The sequence below is a fragment of the Thermobia domestica genome, chromosome 15 (genome assembly GCF_964235325.1).
Source record: "Thermobia domestica chromosome 15, izTheDome1.hap1.1, whole genome shotgun sequence".
Classification (NCBI taxonomy): Eukaryota; Metazoa; Arthropoda; class Insecta; order Zygentoma; family Lepismatidae; genus Thermobia; species Thermobia domestica.
The window spans coordinates 121,410,400-121,436,955 of NC_137468.1; the positions used below are offsets into that span (position 1 = coordinate 121,410,400).

The following is a 26,556-nucleotide window of genomic DNA, read 5'->3' on the forward strand; positions in this document are numbered from 1 at the left end:
ACTTAAATCTTGCGACACTAACAGCTCAAATTCTGAAACTGAATGCAGAATTTCAGTAGAATTTGAGCTCTCAGAAAAACTTACTCACGAAATATGAGCTTTCAATTTAAAGGCTCTAAGTCCATTTGAAAGTTGGTCCTGCCAACTTCACGCTGGAGGAACACCGAAAGCTTAACTTCTGAAACTCCGTCCAGATATTCAGTAGAATTTGAGCTTTCATAAAAACCAACTCCCGGAGTTTGAGATTTCAATTTAAAAGGTCTAAGTCTACTTAAAATTTGCGCCACTAAGAGCTCAAATTCTGAAACTCGGTGCAGAATTTGAGTAGAATTTGAGCTCTCAGAAAAACCAACTCCCAAAATTTGAGCGTTCAATTTAAAAGCTCTAAGTTCATTTGAAAAGTGGTGAGAATTTGAGCTTTCGGTAGTCCTCCAGCATGAAGTTGGCAGGACCACCTTTCACATGGACTTAGAGCCTTTAAATTGAAAGCTCAAATTCTGGCAGTTGGTTTTTCTGAGAGCTCAAATTCTACTCAATATCTGCACGGAGTTTCAGAATTTGAGCTGTTGGTGTCCTGGTACGATGTGTTCAAAGTTGCAGCTTTTAAGTGGACTTAGATCCTTTAAATTGAAAGCTCAAATTCCTAGAGTTGGTTTTTTGAAAGCTCGAATTGTAGTGAATATCTGGACGGAATTTGAGAATTTGAGCTTTCGGTGGTCCTTCAGCGTGAAGTTGGCAGGACCATCTTTCAAATGGACTTACAGCCTTTAAATTGAAAGCTCAAATTATGGGAGTTGGTTTTTCTGAGAGCTCAAATTCTACTCAAATTCTTCACCGAGTTTCGGAAATTGAGCTGTTAGTGGCGCAGTTTTGAAGTGTAATTAGACCCTTTAAATTGAAAGCTCAAATTCCGGGAGTTGTTTTTTTTTTTTTTTTTGAAAGCTCAAATCTTAGTGAATATGTGGACCGAGTTTGAACTTTCGGTGGTCCTGCAGCGTGAAGTTGGTAGGACCAACTTTCAAATGGACTTACAGCCTTTAAATTGAAAACTCAAATTATGGGAGTTGGTTTTTCTGAGAGCTCAAATTCTACTCAAATTCTGCACCGAGTTTCAGAATTTGAGCTGTTAGTGATCCTGCCAACTTCACGCACCTTCTTAAGGTTCAATCATATCATTCTTTGATACTTTAAACATAAATCATTATATGAAAAATATTTAACTTCTACGTACAATTAACTTAAATTCAATTCACGTGAGTCAGAATCTTGAAATAAATCTTGAATCTTAATATAAAAGTAATGATAGGAATCTAAAAAGTGTATATGGGGTAGACAATTCAAGTTATTTTAAATTAATTATTTCAGAAAGTATCTATATTAAATTTTATTGTCTAGAAGATTATCTGTTAAAGTGCAGTTTGGCACAGCGAATTCAACATCGGAATTTGTATCGGAATTTTTTTGGGCAAATTTGTGTTTTGACACTAAAACTTAAATTTAATACATTATTTTCTTAATATAAAATGAATAAAATTCCCCATAATTTCACTATTATCTTAATTAATAGACCTGAAAAATCTAAAACTAATAATAATTGCAAATCTAAATCTAATTTGCATTTTCAGATTCATAATAATTGTTGTAGTTACTTACACATTTAGGTTACATTTTTGGTTTTCTTACTGTAACTTGCTGCAACCGGATTTCAAACAGAATTAACAAAAAATGTATAAGAGAGTTTTATAAGTTAACGGACTGATTTCATTTTGTTAGAATAAAAATAATTAAATTTTCATTCGGTTTAATTGAACCATTCTTCAGTGTAGTATGTAAAACTTATTATTTTTTAGATAACATTATTTGCATTTAATATGCGATAATTTTATATAAAAATAATAATTGTACCTTTTACTAGAATGAGATAATTTCTAAGGCGGAGCTATGTGGACTACTCGATGGTCATCGTAAGCTACTACTTCCTCTACGTATACAATTTCAGCTGAAATCAATTTATTTTATTATATTATCAATATAAATTTCATTTTGTTTTTTCTATATACAAGGAATAAACAATAAACGGAAACAATATACCGTATTTACTCGCGTAATTTTCGCACTTTTTTAGACGAAAAAATTGTTTTCAAACAAGGGTGCGTAAATTATGCGAAAAAAAAAATAGCCACATCAGTGAACATCATCTAATTTTTTCCCCAGTCAAAATAACACGAAAATCCGGTACACATTTTCTTTGTAGCAAGAATTGACAACAAACAACTAATTCTAAATTTGTAGAAAAATAACATTAAAACATTGATTAAGAAGTCGTGTGGTTTCTTACCTTAGAACAATGACTTTGCTGCGTTGCCAATTGTTCATTAGCTACCGTAATTGATTCCTGGAAAAATGATCTTTCACAAAAAGTTTCCGCGTGCGCAAATTACGCGAGGAAAATAAAATATACAGAAAATGCCCTTCAAAATTGGGATGCGAAAATTATGCGAGGGCGAAAATTACGCGCGTATTTACGGTATATGTTCTTGTTGACATTGTTGAACACAAGGATTGTTGTTAACATTGTTAACAAAAAAGTCGGGCGACAAACTTACTTTTTTAAAATTATAAACAGATCACAAAATATACGATAATGCCCATTAGTCAATACTTTAAGGTTATGCTGTTTCCTCTCCGAGAATGGTTAACTTTTTATTTTATAGCAACGTAAATCAACAACTGAGGAGCTTGTTCCCGAAATGTACTATATCACAGTTCTAAGGAATTTTGAAAGAAATAGAAAAAACAAATATGATCATTAAATTTTCCTGTAGAATGGTGATTCAGTTTCATGTAGGTAGAATATTTTACAATTTATTTTTATGATACATAATTCGGTGAATACATGTAATTAGTAATTTTTAATAAAATATTTAAAATTTTAGAAATTATGTACACAGTACCTTTTGGTTTTATATGTGGATGTAGTAAATTTTCGTACTATACATTTTGGTGCTGGGTAAGAGTTTCGAGTATCACTCGTAAAGTTATACAGGGTTCTGTTGGTAGAATGGTTAAATATTTATTTTTTACAATTGAAATCAACAATTTATGCGCCACTCGCGAACAGACTCTGAACAAGGTGATAGAACTCTTTTATTTCGCAATGAAATAGAGTTCTGATGAGAGTTCTGAGTAGCGCTACTCAAGCTCTATTAAAATATTCTATAAAAATTTAGATTAACAATTTATGGGACGCTCGCAAGCCGACTGTGAGCAAGGTGTTAGAACTCTTTTATTTTGTAATGAAATAGTGATCTGATGAGAATCTTGAGTAGCACTTATCAGGTGCGTGAAGTTGGCAGGACCACCGAAAGCTCAAATTCTCGAACTCCGTCCAGATATTCAGTAGAATTTGAGCTTTCAAAAAACCAACTCCCGGAGTTTGAGCTTTCAATTTAAAAGATCTAAGTCCACTTGCGCCACTAACAGCTCACATTCTGAAAGAGAGTGCAGGATTTGAGGAGAAATTGACCTCTCAGAAAAAACAACTCCCAAAATTTGAGGTTTCAATTTAAAGGCACTAAGTTCATTTGAAATGTGGTGAGAATTTGAACTTTCGGTTGTCCTCCAGCATAAAGTTGGCAGGACCACCTTTCACATGGACTTAGAGCCTTTAAATTGAAAGCTCAAATTCTGGGAGTTGGTTTTTCTGAGAGCTCAAATTCTACTCAATATCTGCACGGAGTTTCAGAATTTGAGCTGTTGGTGTCCTGGTACGATGTGTTCAAAGTTGCAGCTTTTAAGTGGACTTAGATCCTTTAAATTGAAAGCTCAAATTCCTAGAGTTGGTTTTTTGAAAGCTCGAATTGTAGTGAATATCTGGACGGAATTTGAGAATTTGAGCTTTCGGTGGTCCTTCAGCGTGAAGTTTTCAGGACCATCTTTCAAATGGACTTAGAGCCTTTAACAAAAACCCTACTCAAATTCTTCACCGAGTTTCAGAAATTGAGCTGTTAGTGGCGCAGTTTTGAAGTGTAATTAGACCCTTTAAATTGAAAGCTCAAATTCCGGGAGTTGTTTTTTTTTTTTTTTTTGATAGCTCAAATCTTAGTGAATATGTGGACCGAGTTTGAACTTTCGGTGGTCCTGCAGCGTGAAGTTGGTAGGACCAACTTTCAAATGGACTTACAGCCTTTAAATTGAAAACTCAAATTATGGGAGTTGGTTTTTCTGAGAGCTCAAATTCTACTCAAATTCTGCACCGAGTTTCAGAATTTGAGCTGTTAGTGATCCTGCTAACTTCACGCACCTTCTTAAGGTTCAATCATATCATTCTTTGATACTTTAAACATAAATCATTATATGAAAAATATTTAACTTCTACGTACAATTAACTTAAATTCAATTCACGTGAGTCAGAATCTTGAAATAAATCTTGAATCTTAATATAAAAGTAATGATAGGAATCTAAAAAGTGTATATGGGGTAGACAATTCAAGTTATTTTAAATTAATTATTTCAGAAAGTATCTATATTAAATTTTATTGTCTAGAAGATTATCTGTTAAAGTGCAGTTTGGCACAGCGAATTCAACATCGGAATTTGTATCGGAATTTTTTTGGGCAAATTTGTGTTTTGACACTAAAACTTAAATTTAATACATTATTTTCTTAATATAAAATGAATAAAATTCCCCATAATTTCACTATTATCTTAATTAATAGACCTGAAAAATCTAAAACTAATAATAATTGCAAATCTAAATCTAATTTGCATTTTCAGATTCATAATAATTGTTGTAGTTACTTACACATTTAGGTTACATTTTTGGTTTTCTTACTGTAACTTGCTGCAACCGGATTTCAAACAGAATTAACAAAAAATGTATAAGAGAGTTTTATAAGTTAACGGACTGATTTCATTTTGTTAGAATAAAAATAATTAAATTTTCATTCGGTTTAATTGAACCATTCTTCAGTGTAGTATGTAAAACTTATTATTTTTTAGATAACATTATTTGCATTTAATATGCGATAATTTTATATAAAAATAATAATTGTACCTTTTACTAGAATGAGATAATTTCTAAGGCGGAGCTATGTGGACTACTCGATGGTCATCGTAAGCTACTACTTCCTCTACGTATACAATTTCAGCTGAAATCAATTTATTTTATTATATTATCAATATAAATTTCATTTTGTTTTTTCTATATACAAGGAATAAACAATAAACGGAAACAATATACCGTATTTACTCGCGTAATTTTCGCACTTTTTTAGACGAAAAAATTGTTTTCAAACAAGGGTGCGTAAATTATGCGAAAAAAAAAATAGCCACATCAGTGAACATCATCTAATTTTTTCCCCAGTCAAAATAACACGAAAATCCGGTACACATTTTCTTTGTAGCAAGAATTGACAACAAACAACTAATTCTAAATTTGTAGAAAAATAACATTAAAACATTGATTAAGAAGTCGTGTGGTTTCTTACCTTAGAACAATGACTTTGCTGCGTTGCCAATTGTTCATTAGCTACCGTAATTGATTCCTGGAAAAATGATCTTTCACAAAAAGTTTCCGCGTGCGCAAATTACGCGAGGAAAATAAAATATACAGAAAATGCCCTTCAAAATTGGGATGCGAAAATTATGCGAGGGCGAAAATTACGCGCGTATTTACGGTATATGTTCTTGTTGACATTGTTGAACACAAGGATTGTTGTTAACATTGTTAACAAAAAAGTCGGGCGACAAACTTACTTTTTTAAAATTATAAACAGATCACAAAATATACGATAATGCCCATTAGTCAATACTTTAAGGTTATGCTGTTTCCTCTCCGAGAATGGTTAACTTTTTATTTTATAGCAACGTAAATCAACAACTGAGGAGCTTGTTCCCGAAATGTACTATATCACAGTTCTAAGGAATTTTGAAAGAAATAGAAAAAACAAATATGATCATTAAATTTTCCTGTAGAATGGTGATTCAGTTTCATGTAGGTAGAATATTTTACAATTTATTTTTATGATACATAATTCGGTGAATACATGTAATTAGTAATTTTTAATAAAATATTTAAAATTTTAGAAATTATGTACACAGTACCTTTTGGTTTTATATGTGGATGTAGTAAATTTTCGTACTATACATTTTGGTGCTGGGTAAGAGTTTCGAGTATCACTCGTAAAGTTATACAGGGTTCTGTTGGTAGAATGGTTAAATATTTATTTTTTACAATTGAAATCAACAATTTATGCGCCACTCGCGAACAGACTCTGAACAAGGTGATAGAACTCTTTTATTTCGCAATGAAATAGAGTTCTGATGAGAGTTCTGAGTAGCGCTACTCAAGCTCTATTAAAATATTCTATAAAAATTTAGATTAACAATTTATGGGACGCTCGCAAGCCGACTGTGAGCAAGGTGTTAGAACTCTTTTATTTTGTAATGAAATAGTGATCTGATGAGAATCTTGAGTAGCACTTATCAGGTGCGTGAAGTTGGCAGGACCACCGAAAGCTCAAATTCTCGAACTCCGTCCAGATATTCAGTAGAATTTGAGCTTTCAAAAAACCAACTCCCGGAGTTTGAGCTTTCAATTTAAAAGATCTAAGTCCACTTGCGCCACTAACAGCTCACATTCTGAAAGAGAGTGCAGGATTTGAGGAGAAATTGACCTCTCAGAAAAAACAACTCCCAAAATTTGAGGTTTCAATTTAAAGGCACTAAGTTCATTTGAAATGTGGTGAGAATTTGAACTTTCGGTTGTCCTCCAGCATAAAGTTGGCAGGACCACCTTTCACATGGACTTAGAGCCTTTAAATTGAAAGCTCAAATTCTGGGAGTTGGTTTTTCTGAGAGCTCAAATTCTACTCAATATCTGCACGGAGTTTCAGAATTTGAGCTGTTGGTGTCCTGGTACGATGTGTTCAAAGTTGCAGCTTTTAAGTGGACTTAGATCCTTTAAATTGAAAGCTCAAATTCCTAGAGTTGGTTTTTTGAAAGCTCGAATTGTAGTGAATATCTGGACGGAATTTGAGAATTTGAGCTTTCGGTGGTCCTTCAGCGTGAAGTTTTCAGGACCATCTTTCAAATGGACTTAGAGCCTTTAACAAAAACCCTACTCAAATTCTTCACCGAGTTTCAGAAATTGAGCTGTTAGTGGCGCAGTTTTGAAGTGTAATTAGACCCTTTAAATTGAAAGCTCAAATTCCGGGAGTTTTTTTTTTTTTTTTTTTTGATAGCTCAAATCTTAGTGAATATGTGGACCGAGTTTGAACTTTCGGTGGTCCTGCAGCGTGAAGTTGGTAGGACCAACTTTCAAATGGACTTACAGCCTTTAAATTGAAAGCTCAAATTATGGGAGTTGGTTTTTCTGAGAGCTCAAATTCTACTCAAATTCTGCACCGAGTTTCAGAATTTGAGCTGTTAGTGATCCTGCCAACTTCACGCACCTTCTTAAGGTTCAATCATATCATTCTTTGATACTTTAAACGTAAATCATTATATGAAAAATATTTAACTTCTACGTACAATTAACTTAAATTCAATTCACGTGAGTCAGAATCTTGAAATAAATCTTGAATCTTAATATAAAAGTAATGATAGGAATCTAAAAAGTGTATATGGGGTAGACAATTCAAGTTATTTTAAATTAATTATTTCAGAAAGTATCTATATTAAATTTTATTGTCTAGAAGATTATCTGTTAAAGTGCAGTTTGGCACAGCGAATTCAACATCGGAATTTGTATCGGCATTTTTGTTTGGGCAAATTTGTGTTTTGACACTAAAACTTAAATTTAATACATTATTTTCTTAATATAAAATGAATAAAATTCCCCATAATTTCACTATTATCTTAATTAATAGACCTGAAAAATCTAAAACTAATAATAATTGCAAATCTAAATCTAATTTGCATTTTCAGATTCATAATAATTGTTGTAGTTACTTACACATTTAGGTTACATTTTTGGTTTTCTTACTGTAACTTGCTGCAACCGGATTTCAAACAGAATTAACAAAAATGTATAAGAGAGTTTCATAAGTTAACGGACTGATTTCATTTTGTTAGAATAAAAATAATTAAATTTTCATTCGGTTTAATTGAACCATTCTTCAGTCTAGTATGTAAAACTTATTATTTTTTAGATAACACTACTTGCATTTGCGAGTGATTCCATTTCAAATCGTCCAGGGTGGTCCACACGACTGTCTCAGATTTAGTTCATTTTTTAAAATAAGAAACTACGTACAAAATTATTAGACCCATATTTTTTCTTTTTGATGAAAAATTCTTTTTCTTCGATATACAGCCTCCCAAAATGGCTGCCCTCCTCTCGGATTGCTCGAAAAACTGAAAAATATGTCAAATTAAAAATTTTATTGTAGAGAAACGATTGTACTTAGTAACATAATCGCGATAGCATTAAGAGTATAAAGTTGTATGTTTCGGTGGATGGCCAAAATTCGTTGATTGGTCCAATAGGAATTGCGCAATTCACTCGCAATGTTGCCAACTTTGGTGAAATTTTTGCTAACTTCAAACATTTTTTTTTCTGTCCTCACGAGCAATATCAACCATCTGCTTCTAGCATCGAAATCTACTCCATAAGGTCTTTTGAAAATGTAAATGACTTACGTTTCTGATTATTACATCCAACTTTATAGCATGATGAAAAGCTGAAAATTTCATTAAGACGCCATGTTTGGACGCCATTTTCTCAAAAACCCCACCTTTTAAAAATCTGAATTTTTTACATGTATTGGAGAAGTACCTAAGTATTTAATATCCGTTAACCGTTCATGCGGCTGCAGCCCCAAACATTCGCAATTAATTATTGAAATTTCGATTTTTGTACTGGAAATGTAAATATTTCGTATGGGTATTTAGATCCTATACAGAAGGCGAATTGAAAGGGAGTATAAAAATTTTGAGAGATGAATCCTGACATCAAATCCAATAGAAAAGTTCCTATAAAGATGAGTCGAATTCCGCTTCGTTTTCGAGTTACAGGGTTTCCAACTCAGGATCCAAAATCAGCTTGCGACAATGGAAAATAAAATATAAATTTCGCGTTAAATCAGAACTGTGTGTTAAAGTTATGGTTAAGGTCAGAAAGTTGATTTGTATCTACATGATAATTCTTAACGTGCGTTGCAATTCGGTTGGCAGTGTTGCCAACTTGGTAGAACTTTTATTTGTTTCCAAATCACACTACGTGGATTTTATTTGATATTTGGTATTCATTAATGATTGTAAACATCACATGAAGCACTATTTTCCCCACATCACCACAGTTTTCGAAAACTTACATGTATTTTATTAAAAAGTTTTATTTCGTGCGTTATTGTTAGTTTGCGTGACTCGGTGTCGTGAACATCGTCCTAGTGTTCTCTGGAACCATAAAAATTGTTTTGACTGGTAACGTGACATTGTAGTGCACTAATTACAGTGTTTGTGTGAATAACAATGGAGAATTCCTATTACAGTAAGGACTATTAAATGTGTTGATTATGCTAAAAGCCATAAAAGGATTGTGCACAGAAAGAATTCTAGACAAAAATTTTATCTTGCGGTAAAATATATGAATTCCGTATAGCGTGTCTGCCCAAACGTACTATTAGGGAAGGATGATTATTTGTGCCTTATACACAAGGCGATTTCAACGGCAGTATGAAAATTTTTGAGAGGTGAATCCTTCACCGTAGTCTGGGTTTCACCGATAACGGCTGATTTTAATGGCGACACATTCATATTTAGCATGTTAACTGTCTGGTTAATGGTTTCCAAATATACATTCATAGGAACAAATTCTTTATCTTGCTGGTGCATAATTTCATATTTACACCTTTCGTGGTCACCAATATCTCACACACATTTACGTTGTTCACGGTAAATATTCAAAGCACCTTTTACACAAATAATCATCCTCTCCTAATACTATTGTCCGTTTACTGTAGCTTGGCGCTGTGTTTTGACACAAAACCTGGCCAGCGAATCTTAGCAGTCCTTCCCCTACTTTCCCCTTATAGCAGTTGTAACAGTGGAACTAACTCATCAATTTTAGCACTAGTAGAGTTTGGTATTTGCAAGTTGCGTAAATTTCGAAAGAGTTTACTTCTTCTCTAATCAGGACCGTAACTTGTGTGGGACAGGGGAGGGGCAACTTCCCCCCAGGGAGGTTCCTCGCCTTTCGAAGGGGCCCATTTGGAGACTAAATTTTCTTAATCCATATACAATACGAACATGAAATTATAAATGAAGCATTAAACAGTTTCACTACATTACATAAAGCAGTGCACAAAAGGTAAATAAAACAAAAGTGAGCCTTGTGCCCACTTCAGTAAGAAACGTCTATTATTAGGGGCCCTAGAAATAACATTTATTCGTATGGCTTTGAGATTTGTCAATGTTGTCCCCTTAATTAATTTGTCATGTATGGAATGGGCCCAAGGGCGTAAGTAACGGCCCCGCAGACCTTGCCGTGAGGGAGGGCCGACAGGCTCCGGGGGGCATAAATAGTAAGAAAAAGTTAGAAAGAGGGGGGGGCCAAGAATGAGAAAAACAACTTTTTCTAGGAGGCCCAAATACACATATTAATGCTTGCCCCCCAGAAAAAAATATAAGTTACGGCGCTGTCTCTAATGTGAATTTATTGGTACACTTCTGCTAATAGTTAACTATATCAGGTTGGTCTCTTTAAACCTTGGGCCGTGGAGAGAAACAATATTACAGGAGGATAGTATTCATATTTTAAGAAGGTGGGGAAAGGAGAGCAAGGATGAGAAAGATGAGAAGAAAGAAAGAAAGAGAATGAAAGAAACACTTCTACATTTACTTCATAATGAATTTAAACACACATAAACGAAAAAGGGATGTCGGAACCCACCACCATAATATTTGTGGAAGAGTTGACAATATAATATTCTGAAGGAATATATTTCCCGCCAATTCTGGGGCCTCGGTGTTTGGCCCAATTCTGGCCTTGCAGCAGTGGCGGATCCAGGGGGGCGATCATGGCGATTGCCCCCAGGAAAGGAACCTTTCTCATTTTATATATTTAAATAAAACCCAATCCCAGAGTTTGGAGCTCTTAAAAATAGCTCTAAGTAGCAGTATTAAAACCCACCGCCCTCAAAAAGTCCATCCTGGATCCGCCCCTGCCTTACAGAAGCTACTATCTAGTCATTCACCTCGTGGGACTGAGGAAAACCTTAATAAAGAATACCGGCCAGAGCCGCGTTCATGCCCACGCTCGATCTACCTATTTTAATGCCTTTTTTCGTGTTGCACAGTGTCTGGTAAGGGCACCCAAACAGGGCAAATGTGTACAGCTTTAAAATGTTTAAATGTTAAAATTCGCTTTATATTGTACTTTGAACACTTAATTCAATGTGTATTATATTATTCTTACAGCAGCATGGTTTATTTCCTAATACTTTAAGTCTATGGTTGTTAGTATTTATAATTATTGCATCATACTAATCCTTCTCAAAGCTCGTTCAATTAGTATGAAATTCTACACTTAGCAGTTTGCAACATTGCAAACCTTCACCAACAGGCAATATGTGGGGAGAATATTTCCACCTATACTCGCATCGAAATTCCCAGCCCTTGTTTACAATCAGTACAATATGTTTCTGTCGCCTTATCATGAAAACAACGCTGTCCAGCGAACCTAACGGTCTTCGCTACCTCTGTTTATTGTTTACAACACAAACTGCCATCTTCCAATATTGCCAGGCGTACAAGGTTTTCGCACACTTTCGAACAAGAACACTTGTACAAAATTGAGTGTGCATTATATGTAAGATTGTATTACATAATAACTAACTCAATTTTTCATAACGTTAATATCTCAGTCATCTCAAAAGCAGCAATTTATGTAGTAATAGCATTTGGTCCATGACTGTGCAGAAGTAGGTACATTCGGTTCGGAGATTCATTTGCCTGGCAACCATGAATTAACCATGTAGGGGTGAGAAGCAAGGTTTTGACGCTCGCACTACAATTGTTGTTTGTAAACAATCTTCCATCCTAGAGTGAACAGACAATACGTTTTGGCAGACACGCTGTACGCAATACATATATTTTACCGCAAGATAAAATTTTCGTCAAGAATTCTTTCTGTACACAATTATCTTATGCCTTTTAAAATAATCAACACATTTAATACGGTCCTTACTGTAATAGGACTTCTACATTGTTATTCACACAAACACTGTAACTAGTGCACTACAATATTATGTTACCAGTGAAAACAATTTTCATGGTTCTAGAGAACACTAGGACGATGTTCACGACACTGAATCACGTTATATAAACTGTTTCGTGGTTGCAGCAGAACTTATTGAACAAGTTCGAACTTGATGCGCGGAGTTACGAGAGGTTTTGCAATAATAAAAGAAATTTTCTTCTTCTTCTTCTTCTTCTTCTTCTTATTATTATTATTACTATTATTATTATTATTATTATTATTATTATTATTATTACAATTTACAAAGACGTAGCTTTTATTCGATATTTTGGCTTTACTAATGATGGCAAACATCAAGTGAAATTCACACTTATTGTTGCATCTGTCAATAACGCACAAGATAAACATTTTAATGAAATGCATGTAAGTTTTCGAAAACCGTGGTGATGTGGGGAAAATTGTGCTTCATGTGATGTTTACAATCATTAATGAATACCAAATATCAAATAAAATCCACGTAGTGTGATTTGGAAACAAATAAAAGTTCTACCAAGTTGGCAACACTGCCAACCGAACTGCAACGCACGTTAAGAATTGCCATATAGATACAAATCAACTTTCTAACCTTAACCATAACTTTAACACACAGTTCTGATTTAACGCGAAATTTATATTTTATTTTCCATTGTCGCAAGCCGATTTTGGATCCCGAGTTGGAAACCCTGTAACTCGAAAACGAAGCGGAATTCGACTCATCTTTATAGGAACTTTTCTATTGGATTTGATGTCAGGATTCATCTCTCAAAATTTTCATACTCCCTTTCAATTCGCCTTCTGTATAGGATCTAAATACCCATACGAAATATTTACATTTCCAGTACAAAAATCGAAATTTCAATAATTAATTGCGAATGTTTGGGGCTGCAGCCGCATGAACGGTTAACGGATATTAAATACTTAGGTACTTCTCCAATACATGTAAAAAATTCAGATTTTTAAAAGGTGGGGTTTTGAGAAAATGGCGTCCAAACATGGCGTCTTAATGAAATTTTCAGCTCTTCATCATGCTATAACGTTGGATGTAATAATCAGAAACCTAAGTCATTTACATTTTCAAGAGACCTTATGGAGTAGATTTTGACGCTAGAAGCAGATGGTTGATATTGCTCGTGAGGACAGAAAAAAAATGTTTGAAGTTAGCAAAAATTTCACCAAAGTTGGCAACATTGCGAGTGAATTGCGCAATTCCTATTGGACCAATCGATGAATTTTGGCCCTCCACCGAAACATACAGCTTTATACTCTTCCTGCTGTTACGATTATGTTACTAAGTACACTCGTTTCTCTACAATAAAATTCTTAATTTGACATGTTTTTCAGTTTTTCGAGTAATCCGAGAGGAGGGCAGCCATTTTGGAAGGCTGTATATCGAAGGAAAAATTTTTTTCAGCAAAAAGAAAAAATATGGGTCTAATAATATTGCATGTAGATCCCATATAAAAAAAATAAATGAAATCTGAGACTATGATGGGGACCAATTGTGGTTTGCCTGGACGATTTGAAATGGAATGCGATAATTTTATATAAAAGTGCTACTCAGAACTCTAAAAAGGGTAGACATTATAAAATTTTTGGTGTTGCGTGAAGTTAGCACCGAAACCTTAAAATCGCTATAAAATCTTTATTTACAAACAAATATTGGTCTGACCTGTGAAGAACTCTAGAACTATTTGGGTGCTACTCAGAACTCTAAGAAAATATAGCCATTTTAAGATTTTCTGTTTTGCGTGAAGGTAGCACCGAAATATTAAAATCAATATAAAATCTTTATTTACCCAGAACTATTGGCCTAACTTAGCTGGAACTCTAGAACTCTTTGAGTGCTACTCAGGACTCTGAAAAATATAGACATTTTATGATTTTAGTTTTTGCGTGAAGTTGGGACCGACACTTTGAAATCTTTATAAAATCTTTATTTACCCAGAACTATTGGTCTAACCTAGCAGGAACTCTAGAACTCTTTGAGTACTACTCAGAACTCTAAAGAATATTAATATTTAATGATTTTTAGTTTTGCGTGAAGGTAGCACCGAAACTTTAAATCATTCTAAAGTTTTTATTTATCCGGAACTATTGCTCTAACCTAGCAGGAGCTCTAGTAATGTTTGAGTGCTACTAAGAACTGTAAAAAATATAGACATTTTATCATTTTAGTGTTTCGTGAAGTTAGCACCTAAAGTTTAAAATTGCTATAAAATCTTTATTTACCCAGAAGTATTGCTCTAACCTAGCAGCAACTCTAGAACTCTTTGAGTGCTACTCAGAACTCTAAAAAATATAGACATTTTACGATTGTTTGTTTTGCGTGAAGGTAGCACCAAAATTTTAAAATCACTAAAATATATTTATTTCACCAGAACAATACGTCTGACCTAGCAGCAACTCTAGAACTCTGTGAGTGCTACTCAGAACTCTAAAAAATAGAGACATCTTAAGATTTTAGGTTTTGCCTGAAGTTAGCACCGAAACTTTAAAATCGCTATAAAATTTTTATTTACCTAGAACTATTGGTCTAACCTATGAAGAACTCTAGAACTCTTTGAGTGCTACTCAGAACTCTAAAAAAATATAGAGATTTTAAGATTTTTGGTGTTGCGTGAAGTTAGCACCGAAACTTTAAAATCGCTATAAAATCTTTATTTACCCAGAACTATTGGTCTAACCTATCAAGAACTCTAGAACTCTTTAAGTGCTACTCAGAACTCTAAAAAAATTTAGAGATTTTAAGATTCTTGTGTTGTGTGAAGTTAGCACCGAAACTTTAAAATCGCTATAAAATCTTTATTTACCTAGAACTATTGGTCTAACCTACCAAGAACTCTAGAACTCTTTGAGTGCTACTCAGAACTCTAAAAAAATATAGAGATTTTAAAATTTTTGGTGTTGCGTGAAGTTAGCACCGAAACTTTAAAATCGCTATAACATCTTTATTTACCCAGAACTATTGGTCTAACCTATCAAGATCTCTAGAACTCTTTGAGTGCTACTCAGAACTCTAAAAAAATATAGAGATTTTAAGATTTTTGGTGTTGCGTGAAGTTAGCACTGAAACTTTAAAATCGCTATAAAATCTTTATTTACCCAGAACTGTTGGTCTAACCTATCAAGAACTCTAGAACTCTTTGATTGCTACTCAGAACTCTAAAAAATATCGATTTATTAAACTTTTGGTCGCTAACTTCACGGGGGTCCAAGCCGTCAGTCGCTGTGTTTCAACAATCAGCACACTTCTTTTTATGAATAAATTTACTGTACAGTACTTCTTTTTAGCAAATAAACATGTACAGTTCGATTATCCGAACAAACCAGTTTTCCGAACACCCATGTCCCCCAATTACTTCGGATAATCGACGCTCTACTGTACTTAAAAATTATTTGATTTTCGTGAAAGAATGTATAATTCCTGTCAGACATCCCTATCTTGTTTATAAGCTGCAACCTTGAAATCATGAACCAACAAAAAACCTAAATATTCGGATCAAATATAGGTTGGCGATGGATAAAAGGGCGGAAAACAATTGTTTTCACTGGATATTCAAGTATCGAGGTCGGTATATCTGGAATTAAACTTAACAAATGTAGTAGCATCGAACATATTTGCGTGTAACAATGTTACCCTAGCGCCTTTGTAGCAGTTTTTGACTCGTTGATACGAGTCTTAGGTGCTTGTCAGCTCTATCCACATTTTTTTTATAAAAAGTAATATATTTGTGTAATTTTCTAAGAACCACGAAATACTATCTAGTAAACTAACCAATATTTCTAAGGTGATACTGCTCTTAGTTTGACCTCTGAGCCAATGAAATCATAATCAGTTGAAGATTATTCTTTCAGAATTGAACACATGCCGACAACACGAATTATTCCACTAAGTAGCATTTTCTAAGTATCAAATAATTACGTAGATAAATTTTACCACTCAATGTTCTTTTTTTGTAATATTTTAAAAAATGTGGAAAAGTGATCAACAACAAAACATCAAAATTTCACTAAATATAAAATAAATTATTGACTTCAAAATGTTACAACTCAGAAACAGAAAAATATTGCCACGAGAAATATTCGTTCGTCACTTGTCACTTGTTCACCACTGTTTCTTTTCTCTGCTGATAGTTTGCATTTAAATTGAATTAGTCATTGCGAAAAGGCCATATGTCCATCCCTATCACATTTTCATTCTAGCTCAAAGTTGAGACGTACGCGAAGAAACGCGCATCCCTGTGAAAAGACCAATTCTCTGGTCACATTATGTTACATGTCCTACACTATTGCCTCAATATTATTGATGAAATTGTACACGTCGAGTTTGCAATCCAAAGTTATTTCTTCCTCCTCAACAATTTACTTTGGTGGGTTTATGGCCTTTTCGAAATGACTGATGCAATTGTATTTTGGGTATTTTATAGTAACTGAATAAATAAATCACACAAAAGTCATATGTGCAATCAGTCCAAAGCACATGCAACATTTTCATCATATGTTAATGAAAGAACCGTCACTTGCAATTGATTTCAAAGAATCCTTTTTATTGGAGATTTACTTTTATGCTCATTTTTGGGAATGAAGAATTTTATGTCCAAATGCATATTTCCAATTTCAAATCACAGGAAAACATTTTTCTTAAAATCAATTTGAATTTTACTGCATATGTTCGTCTATGGGGAATTCATGTTTATACGCCTCCTTCTTTTTGTGCTAATATTTTAAAATTAATTAATGTTGACAATAACTTTTGGATATTCTACAATTTTATTCGAACTCAAGATATTTGTTCAACGTTTTTAGAAAATTTACGATTTTTGAATTCAACTTATTTACAACTTTCATACCTTTATTGTATACTTTAAAGGTAACCAAAGAAAGTTCTGCCCCTTTTTCATCCACCCTCTTCGAACATCGATCTTTCATCTAACAGTAAGACGTACCTGGAAGATCAAACGTAGTCCCCATTATCATCGACGACTTTCTGCCAACGTTCTGGAAGGTCATAGATTCCATCGCGGTAGAACTTAGTGGGCCGTGAAGCGAAGAAGGTATCAAATACATTTTGCACTTCTACTAGGGATTTCATCGCGTCACCTAAGGTGATTGTCCAAGAAATGGAACAGGTGATAATCGATGGGAGAGTAAGGCGGATGCAATAGTGTTTCAAATTTTAAGCGTGGAATGGTGACCCGGGTCGTCCTAACTACGTGGGGTTTAACGTTGTCCTGTAATAAGAGGATCCCTTTGCGATTCAGGAGTGCTGGCTCCAGAGTTTTGAGTTTTTCTTGAACATGGCTCAACTGCTGACAGTACACAGTTGCATTGATGCTCTAATCAGCTGGTAGGATTTCCTGATGCACGATGACGCGAGCAGTCCACCAAACACAAAGGAAAATCTTCTGGTGCAGTGCTGGTTTCCGCCCAGCTGCAGAGGCTTTTGACCACAGTTTGAACTCGTACAGCATATACGCCCTTATAACGCTCTGTGGGGTTCCCATGTTCCCTCTGTCCTTACGCAAGTTCACGGTGAAACTGAACTGGAACAACCAGGTAGTATGTTGGATATACTCACATCAACAACTGACTTATCTCCATTCGCTTTCAACTTATCTCCATTCGTGAAGGCCAATTGAACACAGACCTCCACAAAAAGAGACAGAACTTTCTTGGTTACCTTTATAATACTATTTTTTCTCTAAAGTGAAGTGTTTTTGAAATAAAAATAAAAGATCCTTGATAGCTTTTAAATCACACCTCTTTCCATGAGACTAGAATTCATTGCCTTCTGTTCATGCAAGGAGCCTGATTCCAATGTATGTCGTACACTAATGTTGTCTGCAAACACGGGGTGGAATTGTGGGAGTATACAAAAGGACGCGTCCTCTTGGTTATAATTTTACATGCTTTTGAATTTTGAGAGATAAGCTTTCATCGGAAACGTACTTCCCATTATGCTATGTCTATCTCTTAGTTTTCGAAGTTCCATTTTAAACCAAGTCTGTAACTTATAGTTGCAAACGAGTAGGGACCGTACAAATGGTACTGCTAGACACTAAATCACGACACTTACCAAGAGAATGACCTTCAATCCAATTCTCTTAAAGGTGTCTTTATAATGCTAGAAAGCCAATTCCAATATACAATGTATACACGACTCCAAAAGTGCATTATCAAATGCAATTTTCGTTTTCCTGCTATAGCAGGCAACCCAAAAATCTCGGCGGTTGGGTTGGTTGCGAATTCCAAAAGTGTTGGATGAAACCTCAATTTTGTAACAAAAATATCAGTGTGGCAAACTACAAATAAGGAAATAAAACCAATTGTTAAGAATGACAATTTTATTACCGTGAACGGACTTGGATGACACCAAAAGTTACAAAATGATCTTACCTAAGCAGTTCAAAAAAGATGAATGGCAAGAGACATATATCAGAAAAAGCATTACCCTTCTTCCCCCCCCAAAAAAAAAGAATTTCATGAAAAAGAAAAAGTTACATAAAGTAAAGGTAATGTAGAAGCCCCACCCAAAATTTTTGAAATTTGACACCCCAAAGGCAAGAACAACTGAACCGAAGTGAATAAAATTGTGCACAAATATTGCAGACGTAAAATGAGGCAATACAGACTTCATATTTTCCTGAAAAAAAGTGTTGGGTGCGGCACGGGTTCCTCCAAACCTTTGATCACGAGATTCAAAAGTGCTAGTAACAGTATGTCAAATGTGTGTAAAGGACATGAAGAATGGTAACGAAACTTTTTCTATGGACAACACGCAAAAAATACACGAATACAGTTTTTATTTTCAGCGGGAAAACGGCTTTAGGGGGTAAAAGCTCCCACGAAATATTTTAAAATTTGACGCCCGAAAGGTAAGAATAAGTGAACCGAAGTGAATGAAATTCTGCACAGATATTGTAGACATCAAATGAGGGAATAAGAGTTTCTTATTTTCCTTTAAATAACGGTTAGATGGGACACGGATACCTCCAAACATTTGATCACGAAATATCAAAAGTACTAGTAACAAATGTCAGATGGGTGTAAAAAACGTGAAGATTTGCAACGAAACATTTTGTATGGACAATACGAAGAAAATAAAGTAATACGGTTTTTTCTACGGAAAGACAGTTTTATGGGGCAAAAGAACCCACAGCAAAATTTTAAAGTTGACGCGAGAAAGGTAAGAAGAAGTGTACCAAAGTGAATGAAATATTGCACAGATATTGTAGCCTTAAAATGAGGGAATACGGGTTTCGTATTTTCCTGGAAAAACAGTTGGGTGGGGCGCCGACTCCTCCAAACGTTTGATCACGAAAAATCAAAAGTGCTAGTAGTAGTATGTCCGATGTGTGTAAAGGACATGAAGAATTCCAACGAAACTTGTTGTATGGACAATGCGCTGAAACCAAAGGAATATGAGTTTTTTATTTTTGCGGGAAAACGGTTTAATGGGGCAAAAGACCGCACCCCAAAATTTTGAAATTTGACGACGAAAAGGTAAGAAAAAGTGAACAGAAGGGAATGAAATTTTGCACAAATATTGTACACATAAAATGAGGGAATATGCGTTTCGTATTTACCTAAAAAAACGGTTAGATGTTGCACGGACCCTTCTGAACCTTTGTTCACGAAATATAATAAGCGCTAGTAACAGTATGTCAGATGTCTGTTAAATACATGAAGAATTGCAATGAAACATTGTATATGGACAATACGCAAAAGGTAATTGAATACTTCTTTCTCATTTTCTGCGGAAAAACTGTTTTCAGGGGTAAAAGAACCCACCCCAAAATTTTGAAAGTTGACGCCCGAAAGACGAGAAGAAGTGAACCGAAGTGAATGAAATTGTGCACAGATACTGTAGACGTAAAATGAGAATACGGGTTTCGTATTTTAATGGAGGAAACAGTTGGGTGGGGACGGACCTCTCCAAATATTTGAAGACGAAATATCAAAAGTGCTAATAACAATGTCAGATGTTTTTAAAGGCCACGAAGAATTCCAACGAAGCTTTTTGTATGGACAATGCGCATAAAATAAAGGAATACGGTTTTTCTATTTTCTGAGGAAAAACAGTTTTAGGGAGCAAAAGAACTCACCCTAAACTTTTGACGCCCGAAAGATAAGAAGAAGTGATTGGAAGTCAATGCAATTTTGGACAGATATTGTAGACGTAGAGGGAATACGGGTATCGTATTTTTCTCGAAGAAACGGTTGGGTGGGGACGGACCCCTCCAAATATTTGATCACGAAATATCAAAAGTACTAGTAACAGTATGTGAGATGTTTTTAAAGAACATGAAGAATGGCAATGAAACTTTGTGTATAGACAATACGCAAAAAAGGAATACGGGCTTTTTATGTTCTGCGGGAAAACGCTTTTAGGGTTCAAAAGCCCAACCCAAAAGTTTGAAAGTTGGCGCCCGAAAGAGGAGAAAGAGTTATTCGAAGTGAATGAAATTGCGCGCAGATATTGCACACGTAAAATCAGGGTATGGGTTTCGTATTTTAATGGAGAAAACGATTGGGTGGGGCACTCCATTTGATCACGAAAAATCAAAGGTGCTAATAACACTGTCAGCTGTAATTAAAGGCCATGAAGAATTGGAACGAAATCTTTTGCATGGACAATAATCAAAAAATAAAGGAGTACGTTTTTTTATTTTCTGCAGAAAGACGGTTTTAGGGGGGCGAAAGAATCCATCCCAAATTTTTGAAAGTGATGCCTTGTCTTGTCTTGAAAGTTGACGCCAAAATATACATCTTGTTTCAAAAAGATTGAATGCATTCTTTATTGCTGTTTTGAGGCAAAAATTTTCTAAGTCCAACTTCGTGTATCTTCGGGAAAAAGTAAACGAGGTTCAAACGTCGATGCCAACCTTTGCAATCGGAAAAAAATTCGCAGATGTGTTTTTCTTCTTTTAAATATAATAAGACTTGTTACTAATTGTATAAAAAAGCAACATTGATTGAAATACTTAATGATAAAATATTTAAACTTTGTATTAATGTCAGCACATGCTTGTTTGTCATTTAGCTCTCCATACGTAATGAAACACTTAAAAGCGTAAACGAATCTTTCCATATGTGAAAGAATGCTGAAAGTTAAAACATAGAACATAATTCTGGCCTGAGTACTAAAACAAAATTCAAAATAGAACAAAATCAGCGTTTGCAGTGGATATGAATCAGAGCCGTGTACGGGCTGGGCGTGCCCGATTCGGCCCGGAATGTGCCCGGCCCGGTCCGTTTCAAGTAATATCAAACTGGACCGGGACCGAACCGGGTCGGACACAAATGATATAGGGCCGAACCGGACGCATGTATTTCCGCGCCGAGAAGCCCTGCTCGGCCCGGGCACTGAAAGATGGATCAGAAACTAATGTCATTTTTTTCTTAAATGTCCTCCACTATCCCTGCCTTTGCCGTGTTCGTACAGTCTTGCTGTCAGCCTATGTTAATCGTAAGTCGCGGCCACCGATAAGCGTCCCTTACCCATACCCTTCGTAAGAAACAGCCCCGTCCGCAAGCATGGCCACAAGTGACCACAAAAGGGTTTTCTGCACGTGCTGAGCGAACAAGGTTGTCACTTTTTTTCTTGAAAATGTCTGGACACCATAGGTTTTTTGTTCTAGAGAAGCCATTGAGAAAACCGTAGTAGAAACGTATGGACTCGTAAATTGTGTAATAAAAAGTGATCTAAGAAAAATGTTAAATGATCGAGTGCCAACATAATTCAAATAGGGCGAAAATACCAAAACTGAACACGAACTATTTATGAGTTTTTAAAAAGATATACTTATATACACTATTATATTTAAAAAATTAAAAAAGATTATTTCTAAAGTGACTTACTCATCAATACCTTACTCAAACTATTATAGATAGAAACATGGATTTGTACAGAATATTCCTTTGTCAAAAGGCAAGGGCTAATAAAAGAATTTTAAAAACATATGTATTATAGGAGAGTGAAACAGAGTTCAATTTTTTTATTAAAAATAGAATTTATCATAAATTCTAGAAGTTAAGAAGATGTAACTAAGGGATTAATTATTCATTAAAATTAGCCGAAAACACGTTTCAAAGATTGCGAAAACTTCGCTCCTATAGGAGAAAAGAGGGGCTTTGTATTAATATTCAAATTTCCGATTATTTGTTTAGAAAATGCCCAATGTGAGGATTCGCTTAAGAAGGCGTAAAATTCAGCACATACATTTATTTAAAAAATACAGGCCGCGACCTTCGGATTTTCTTTTGTTTTTTTAAATTCCGTTCCTGAGAAGGGGAAATGGGGTTAATTTCTATAATATTATAACTTTAGTTGTATTAAAGAAATATTCTCAGGTAATTAGAAACAAAGACTAGTGCAAAATGTCAGCAAAATTGCAAATTTGTTTAGCACTTGGTTGATAAATCTGTCAGTGCCGAAACAAAATAAAATTGAAAATAAGCTGTTGAGAATGATATGTGTAAATTACTTTTGTATTGAAATCAATGTAATTCAATTGAGTGCAAATATCTTACATGAAATTGTATCCTAAGGTTACTGACGTGGGCTGGGTATATGGCTTCATCATTGAAGCCAATAAACTGGTGATATAAAATAAATGTTGTTTAAAGTTATTTTATACTATTCCGATATGTGATCTCCTTTGATTAAAGTAAGGTCACTGGTTTTGGGACACGCAAAAACGATTTAACTCAGCCTTAACTCTTGTTGTCCACGAGACGAGACGTCTTGTTAAGTTTGAAGAAGTTTCATCTTGTCTCGATTCACAAATTATTCTCTATCCTCTTTTTCGAAAATTTTCTCGTTTTTTAAGTAATTTTACATCTTTGACTTTTGAAAGTAATGTACGTCAAGTTTGCACTTAGTAATAAGAAAATTAAATGCTTTATGGGGAAAAGGTCGAATAATTAGCATTAATTAAAAAATACATATCGCCCGGATTTCTTAACCAATGTTCATATCGAAACCAGACCCTAGCTAGGGGTAGCTAGGGTTTGAGCCTCTTTCGACCAACTTCAGCCCACTGAAACTTTCATGTTTTGTTTCCTCTGCTTTGCTTCACTTCCAAGTGCACGATTCTTTTATTTGTTACTTAAACTTCTCTGGCCAAAAGGACCAGGTTGCTTATCATCTGGTACCGCCGAAAGAAACTAGACACTTCCAATCAGTGAGAAAATACGTAGACACCACCATCATACTACAATCTCTTCAATCAAAATCTCAAGGGAAAGTAAAGAACTAAAACTTACCAACTGACAACTGTGAAAAACATTGATGGTCATAGACATGAAATTGAAGCGTTCTATAAGGAATGAAATTTTTTGAGAAAGCATTCCAAGCTAATATTTTCACTTCCTTCTCTTCGTTTCTTTAATTTTCAAAAAAGTACAGAAAGTTTTAATGTTTAACTTCTTTTTGTGTTGTTACTCAATTGTGGAAGAAGACGTAACACATACTGCCTTTCTTTTTTTCTTTTTTTATATAAACTTCAAAAAATTCATGCTTACATTTACAAATATACGATTCATTTTATTATGGCTTGCAAACATCGAAAAACTATAAAGGGAAAAAAGGAAAATCACCCTACTACCTGCCTTAAGTTGTAACTATAGCGCCAAAAGTTAGGCTCTTGCAGAAATTGATAATAAATATTTACCTTTTAAGTGCGTAAATTTTTCTCTTTCCATACCTTTTTTCCTTAAAAAATATCATCCTGAAGAAAATAGAATTCGTTTAAAAAAATGAGATACTTCGTTAGCTCATTTTCCCCACAGATCTTTTATGGCAATAAATAAACATATCACTTTATCGAAAACTTTCAAATACTAACATAATGCAAGTTGGGTCTAGGTTGAACCAAAATTTGTTTTTATTTCTACTGTTCCCATATATGACAATCTGGAATGGAAACCTTCAAACAGAGAGAAACAAGTTTATTCAGTTTAGAAATCTGGCAGCATTGGCTCCATCGCGACCTCCAGTGCACTTTGCGGTTGCTAAGCCACAGGGGGTAGAGGAAATTCTTTCCTTTTCCAGGAAAAATAATCGCGTATCCATGACCCCAAGATTAATACTACAAACATTACTACTTCTACCAACTTATTGTACAAATACAGGGATGTGTTTTCATACAGGTCAGAGGATTTAGGCTATTTTAGAGGATATGAACACAAAATTCGTATAGATAAAAGTGTGTCATTTCATCACCGTTCCCCACCAATTCCATTAGGGATAAGATCAAATTGATAAGCAGATACAAAACTGTTAGATGCCAAAATCATAACGGAGACACAGACTAGTAATTTCTCCTCACCTTTAATTGCGATCAAAAAGCCAAACAGTTCGGATTTCAGGCTTGCGCTGAATCTCCAGGTATGTAATAGCTATACCAAATATTTAAGCATACCGTTTCAAAATACAGAGGACGTTTTGCAGGTTTTAAAAGGAAAAAACCTAATTTCAACCTTGGACATTTCGCAATCGTACTTCCAGATAAAATTGCATCCAAAAAGCACTAAATACATGACTTTCGAGGTAAATCATACACGCAAAAGTTATAAATTTTTTAGATGCGTAATGGGTCATTGTTCCTCTTCCCCATCTTTAACTATAGTAATAAAATGCTATTAGGCGGCTTACCAAAACGCATAACCAATTTTGCAGATGACATCGTAATCGGTTTTTACACGTGGGAACAACAACTCTCAGATTTGGAGCTTTTATTTCAAAAATTGAGGAAGCACGGCTTCCGAGCCAACCCCAAGAAGACGCACCTGTTATATAGAGAACTCCCAGTACTAGGATTTCTTGTATCCGGAGAGAAGAAAAGCATCTCACAAAAAATAGCAAAGAAGATCAAGAATTATAAAAAGCCGACTACCAAACGCATACTTAAGAGCTTTATTGGCCTCTGTTCTTATTTACGAAGTCATATCAAGGACTTCACGACCAAGATAGAAACTTTCCAACAGCTTCTTACTAAAAATACCAAATTTAAATGGACAGAAAATCATGACGAATTATTTGAGAAGTTGAAAGAAGACATTTTGAAAGCCCCTTCTCTCTATCATTTCGACGAAAAGCTAGAGATAAGGCTGTACACAGACGCACCGTCCCACCAGATCGGAGGGCTATTACCCTGTTATGACCCCAAAACTAACGAAGAAAGAATCGTTTCCTATTATAGCAGACGTCTCACAAAAACTGACTAAGAGCTCAGTCTGGCAAAAAGAACTATACGCTATTATATATGCATTACGCAAATTTAGATATTTCTTACTCAATCGTAAATTTAAATTGTTTACAGACGCAAAATCTCTAACCTCTTTGCGTACTCACCCGGACAGAGTAGGAAAATACACTCGCTATACACTTTTCTTGGCTGACTATAATTTCGATATCTGCCACATCGAAGGAAAGAAACATCCGGTTGTTATCATCAGTCGCTTAGAGCAGAATAGCAGTGATACTTCAGAACCCATGGACCCACATCAGCGAATCGAAAATCTACATGCATACAGATCCAATTCTCTAGAGGAACCCATTCTCCAAATAGAATACTCAGGATCATTGAAGAACTTACGAGAAAAGCAGCGTAAGGATGACGCATACGCTGATATTATAACAGTTTTAGAAGGGAGAGAACCAGCAAAAAGTTCCACCACGAGGGCAGCCAAATATTTTCGATTAAAAGATAACATATTGTATCGTACACAAAAACACTCAGAACTTGGGCTACTTCATCTTTTGTGCATCCCGAAAAACTTGGCAGGACGTTAGTTCGAGTCTATTCATAAAGACCCGTCAGCTCCCCATTTTGGGTTTTAAAAGACATATAAAAATATCCTTAACAAATACTACAGGCCAAACATGAAATCATACTTGGCATTCAGAATCAAGTACTGCAGGGAGTGCCAACTATTGAAAAAAACAAAAAACGACAGGGAGAACTCCTTCACCATCCACCAGGCCTCATAGGAGAAAGATGGATGTTTGACGGTTTAGGACCCTATCCGCACGAAGAAGGGAAACCAAAATATGTTTTAGTCGCCATCGAAACAAGTACACGTTATATAGTGACAAAGGCTGTTAATGGAATTACGGCAGACACAATTGAACAGTTCTTATTGGAAGAAATAATTCTGAAATTCGGCGCCTTTTGTTTCCTTCATCTGGACAGACATCCCGCACAGGGCGAAGAAACTTCAAAAACTAGCAGAGATGTATAACTTTCAATTTAAGTTCTAACCTGCTTTCAACCATCAAGACATAGGATTAGTCGAAGAACATGAACAAA

General features: G+C 34.9%; 1 protein-coding gene across 1 annotated transcript in view; it reads right to left on the bottom strand.

The window, feature by feature from the left end:
• Positions 1–26,556, bottom strand: part of LOC145671221 (facilitated trehalose transporter Tret1-like) — a 587,170-nt gene that overhangs the window by 71,171 nt on the left and 489,443 nt on the right. The gene's annotated exons all lie outside the window — the stretch shown is intronic.